This window comes from Varroa jacobsoni, unplaced genomic scaffold (assembly GCF_002532875.2).
Source record: "Varroa jacobsoni isolate VJ856 unplaced genomic scaffold, vjacob_1.0 scaffold_1460, whole genome shotgun sequence".
NCBI lineage: Eukaryota > Metazoa > Arthropoda > Arachnida > Mesostigmata > Varroidae > Varroa > Varroa jacobsoni.
The window spans coordinates 112,925-118,924 of record NW_019214362.1 but is presented as its reverse complement, the minus strand read 5'-3'; positions in this window follow the sequence as shown (position 1 = coordinate 118,924).

Genomic DNA, 6,000 nt, shown 5'->3' with positions numbered 1-6,000 from the left:
ATAATATTTATGACTATAAATCGACAGTATAGCACCGGTTATGACCGTTCTATTAAGTTTGCGGTGTCTTGCTTGTTCTTAAGCAAGTGTTTACCAATCGTGCCGGTAACAGTATAAGTTCAATGAGATTCTGCTCACGAGCAGAGTCGCCCCCGCACTAGATTCACTAAGGCATCGGTCATACGCTCCTCCTTCGACGTAATACGCCACAGGTACCCGTATCCGAATCAGATTGGCCAATAATATTATTTTTCTCGCAATAAAACATTAGAAAACGAACAGCAAAAAGAGCCAAACAACAGAACGTATATTCTTCGATCTCTTACTCTTTACCATTACGCCAGATGGTAAAGCATTTACCTCAGACTTTCACATGCAAGGTATTCCTATAGTCTTGTCGAATCGAACCCTCTGTGTTAGTGTTTGTATGGTGTGATATTAGTGTCGATCGCTAGCTAACTGACAAAGACTGCTCTAAAGCATGCCTTAACCGCATTCACACTAGGACCAACACAACTGATTTGAAACAAGGTAACATCTAAGAATGTAAGTGATCACCCACTTCGAGGTGACTAGCCACAACAATCGAGCAAAGGGATATCTTGCATTGGTCTGTAGGCCGCTTTGCTTAAATTCGATAGGTCCGGTCACGAAGACGGCTGCCGTAAGGCCCGTGGCTGTGTGCACGGGGCAGCGACCGTTGCAGCTGGCACCTTTACGACGGCGCATCGATTGACGATGATATTGTCTTTTTCTCGTTCGTCTGACTGAACGAAGTCGGCGCACGAGCGGCTTCGAAGGACCACGCCGAATGCGAGTCCGCGGTGTACATTGAGTAGAGCAAGTTATAGAACACCGTCCTCATCATCATCATCGTTGCAATCATCGGTAGCGGTAACAGCAGGGGCAAATACCATCGATCGATCGATAGCCGAAGTTCGATTTTTCACGCCGACGTTCGGAAGGAGCAATCGGCATTGGTTTCAAAGAAATTCCTCGGTAGGTATGTTAAACTCTTTACCGCTTGGTCGTCGACGACGTGTGTGTCTGTGTATGCTAACAGCGGTGGCTGTTTGCTGGGTAGATAGCTTGCTACATTAACACGACGCTTGCTCCCGCTTATTTGAGTGAAAAGGAAGACGTTACGTTGAACCAGCGGCTGGTGAAGCCGCGGTCCTTGCGACGGCCGGCGCAGCCGGCCTATTAGTAGCTAGGTACACGAATGAACAATGACCGGGTTCAGAATGGTGGGATGCAGGGACTGAGGGACAAACGAACAGGCATTTTAGTGGACACGAACAAATGTCCTAGCAACATTATGCGTTTCTGTGCAAAAAAAAACAAAAAGCTAATTTTGGTTAGGCAATCCACAATCCATGCAGTTTTCTCTATGATTCCTCTTGTTACTGTCAAACAGCGTATATATGTGCATGTCCTTTTCCAATAATTCTCAAGTGGCCGAAAAGCTTAATTGAAAGGTAAAATAGGTCTCCAATTGAATGGAGAGTAAGGGTCTTCGAAGGCGAAACGTTGACATGCCACTGTCAACGAATAGCTCAAGCTTGCCACCTTTTGCCTTCAGTTCAAGATCTTCAAGCTGGACTTTCTCGCAGTGTCATCTGGTCGAAATAGTGTGGACAGCTTAAAAATGGAATGGACTTTGATGTGAGCACGCTTTAAGTCATCGAAATATCACTAATACGTAAAGATTACATTTCGAGTGATTACGCCATCGAAGACAATTGAAGAATGTGTACAGGTGGGTGACATCTGCCTCACCAGCGGACTCGGATGTGAGCGACCGGCGAATGTCACAATAAAGATAGCCGTGTCTCCTTTAGCGGCATCGATTCCCGTCGTCGACCCGTATACACATAGTCAATACGTGCATGTAATAAGTAGATTTATTTCAAGCCCGTTTCATTCAACTTCGCCACGAATACGCTCATCCGCATTCAAATAGTGTCTTAATGTGATGCAGGTTGGCAGTGTTTTCAAACAAGTTTAACCGCGTGTGCGCTACCGACGCTATTAGCTATAAAAGCATACATACGATACGTGCATTATCTACGAGACGAAGGCCGAGATAGAAGCGAATCAATCGCGTGGGATGATGATCAGAGCGATCGTGCACGACTTCTTCTGGCATTTCACGATTAGGGGCTGCTGTACGATTGGCGCCATGGTAGCCTCTGTACTCGTCGCGTGGGGTTCGGTACAATCGCTCTAACCGCTACGGAATTTGGCGATCGTTCGGTGGTGCTTCTCGATTTCCTTTTTAAGCTACTGACGTTGTTTTTGTAAGATGCCGCCAGTAGCTTTATGATTGAGAGAGTACCGGTAATGACGACGCTACCGTAAAGGTCGTGCAGGCGGCAGTAGTATTTCATCCGTACTGAACTGCTATTATGATTCACCTATACAGAGCGCATATGGACTGCCTCAAACTGAACCTCTATCGAAATACAGTTCCCAGGAGAGACACTTGGTGAATTAGCTACATCGTATCCTGCCGTATTTTGTTATTAAGCTATATAAAACATGGGTTTCCAAAGGGAAAACGTCGATTTCGTTCTATACACCTGCTTAACCTTTTCTGCCATTGAATTGCTTTCCAGGTTTCACCATTTGGGTATCAATAACGACATTATTTTCGATCTCGGAAGTGATAAGCTGTCGAGGGGCAATATCATCCAAATACATCAACACGACCCTCGAAGGTGGCACCCCATTAACATACGAGCAGAAAGTAAAATTGACAAATCATTAGCACTCGGGCCATCAATATGGTTAGTTTTTACTATATTATGTAATTAATTATCTGTTCATAAACGTTTCGAAAATAGCAGATCATATGTTTTTCTCCCTGCGCACGGACGTATATGTCCATGCACATACATGTTTACTTGTAGCATAGCCAAATAATGTCTGGCAAAGGATTTACGGTTTCCGGCTACGCGATACGAAAAAGATTGATAGATAATGCTTTGCGAAGATCTTATCTTCCAAGCAAGATGACTGATTCGACGAAAGGGTCGATCAAGTTAGTGTTAATGGATTTACATTTAAATAGACGCGAGCGTGAATGGGGCTAACGGTAACTTTGAATGGTCGAACCCGCAGTAAATCTTGCCTTTCGTGATCGCTGATAGTTCAATAGAATCAATGGGAATTGCTATTATAAACCTCAGTGTCGCGTGCCAGGAACAAGAGACTATAAAAGAATATAATCTGTAGGAGAATAGACGCTTTATAAGCGCCAGAACGTACCCGATATATATATATGTATATATATATATTGATTTTCTCAAAGCTAAAATCGTACCTTCGACCGCTTCATTGTTTTGCTTATTCATGTTTTGTATTATCGTTTTTGGGCAGAGCCGTTCGAGAGGTCGTCGCTATTCATGCTCAATGTCCTGGCTGCAAAATCCTCAATAATCGAAGCGCCGACCTGATTTTTTTTGTCTATGAAGACATTTTTAGCCGTTCCTGATAGTTTGCTTTTTGCGCTCTATATGTGCTAGATAAGGAACGTAAATCTGATAAAAAAAAAAAAAAAAAAAACATTACGTAACAAATTTTAGACGTCCAAAGATTGACCGCATTCGTTCTCAAGACAGCCACAGTCGATGGGTGGTACATTGGTCCATCGACTATATAAACAGCAATTGCTGTCTGCGTTTGATGCATGTATGACAATAACTCGCCATCGTCTCTGCCTCCACATCCTCCCGCTGAGATAATTGTTCATTTAATTAAAATGAATTTCTACATGTTAGCAATGGCAGATCACCTGCGCGTGAAGCTTCAATTCTCCAATTACACGACCATTGAGTAACTACCATTAAGCCAACTATCTTTGCCACTTGTTTGTGGTGTTTACTATCTGTGAATGTGTGTGGGCATGTATGTACCAGCCAGTATTTGTGGCTCATGTGGGTAACTGTTGTACAAGCACGGTCGCGTTTGACGGCACGTATCTCCAGCGCGGCGGCAGCACCGTCATCACCGACGACCGCCGGCAATTTCGATGAATGTCACCGTTGTGTCGCTGTAACGTTGGTGTGTGGTCCGAAACAAAGCCCGGCTAAATTTGAATCTCAAAGGGCGCGGACCAAGCCACCAAAGTATATATTGAACGTTAGACGCGCTGGTCAACTAGACTGCTGGTAAACGAGAGTTGCGGCCGTCGGCTGTCTGGTCCGGTCTAGCCGTCCAGTCTCTGCAGAATGTCGTCGATGCTGCTGCTGCTGCTGCTGCCGCTGTTATTGTTGTCGTTAATATTTCTGTAGTTGGACCCAGTAACATATGAAATGCTAAGCTATGAGGTGCCAGTTCTAAACACAGATAGGACTAGAAACAGGGTCACCTGCGGCGTGTTTGTGTATGTGTGCAACCACGAACCCCGTTCTTTGTTGATAGTGAATAAATAGCTCAGCCACCGACAGCGAGAGTAGTAACAAGAACAGCGGCCGCTGCTGCTGGCCCTTGTTACTACTGGCCCTCGCAGTAATGCCGCCTATGTCCCTATAACGAAAAGATGATTTCGAGTAAATCAGCCGCTAGCTCATCAGCGTCTTTCAGAGACGGCAATAGCGCATAGCTGAGCATCCATGTTGTCCTTTCCACCGTTGCTGTATTGCTGTCGTCCTTTCCCGCTCTGAATCCCCTACGAGAACAGTTTGTGGCTAAAAGCCTACGACCTAGTGGAAACGCGACGGGCTGCTTGTTTCTGTTTGCATTTACTGAGTGGGAGAGTCTACTGGACTTCTGCTGTCGCCACCGCCGATGATGATTTGCGTCTAGAGCTACATATAGTGCCAGTCAATGCGTGAGCAGCTGGAAAGCCATTTCTGTGTCTTCGAATCGTTGTCATCATCAACTCGGAGACGGTCTGCATTGTTTTCTATTGCTTACAACTGCCACCAGAGCATTGGCTATATGGGTAATGGATAAATGCTCAAAGAGCATCACGATGATTTACTCGTTAGCACCGCTAAGGTCGGATAGTATGTAAATGAGGCGGACGGACCAGCGACACACAAACGACGAAAAGACAATTATATACACATCGTAACGTATCACCGCTGACGCGGACGTGGCCAAACCCGAAGACATGATACCTGAGGCTCTCAAAAGAACCGATTAGACGATATTAGTTTTGTCTTTTTTCTTTTTTTTTTTTTTTTTTTTCTAGTAACAACAAGCATGATAGTCGTTACAACGAAACAGAGGAGTGCTATTAACTTCACTGACTAACGAGTATGTACAGTGAACTTTGGAAACGCAATCGCTCGGTGTCGGAACTCATCATAGTTCTCATAGAGTAGAGGGTTTAAATTAGAACAATTAAAACCACCGGCTAGTTTAAGCTATCCAGTTGGAAGACTTCAGTCTTCGTTCGAGATACTATTAGATGTCTTATAATTACTTTTACAGCCTTTGGCATGTGGTCCTATAGTACTTCTGCTACCTGCTTACTCTGTTGTTAAATTACAAAACACGAAAGTGATATAAAAAAAAAAAAAACTAATGATGATATGTTACATTTATGAGCACAAAATACGCGATTCTCACACAATAGATTCTTAGGTACTTAGCACTTTTATGATTCACGTCCAAGGGCAGGCGATATATATATGTATAAAGCGCAGAAGTGACCCAACATTGACTAGTAGCTATGGACAATGTATAGTCGATATGTTTGACTCCGCATGTGCTTTTGCTCAGGTGCCGATCGAAGTCTAAGCTCGGACCGAATAAGAACTGCCTATCAAATGGATGTGACCACGCCATCATTCATTCAGTGAAACAATCCGGTATAGGCGGATAGATGAATCCCAAGGTCCCTAAATAGGATACGCGTTCTCTTCTCCCCTCAGCATGTGCGCATCAAATCGAACATAATCGTTCTTCATAGAATTTTCACACTTCCTGCATCGTGAGGCTGCATAAAGCACACAAAATCGTCGCACCTCACTTGCTTAAATAATGTCT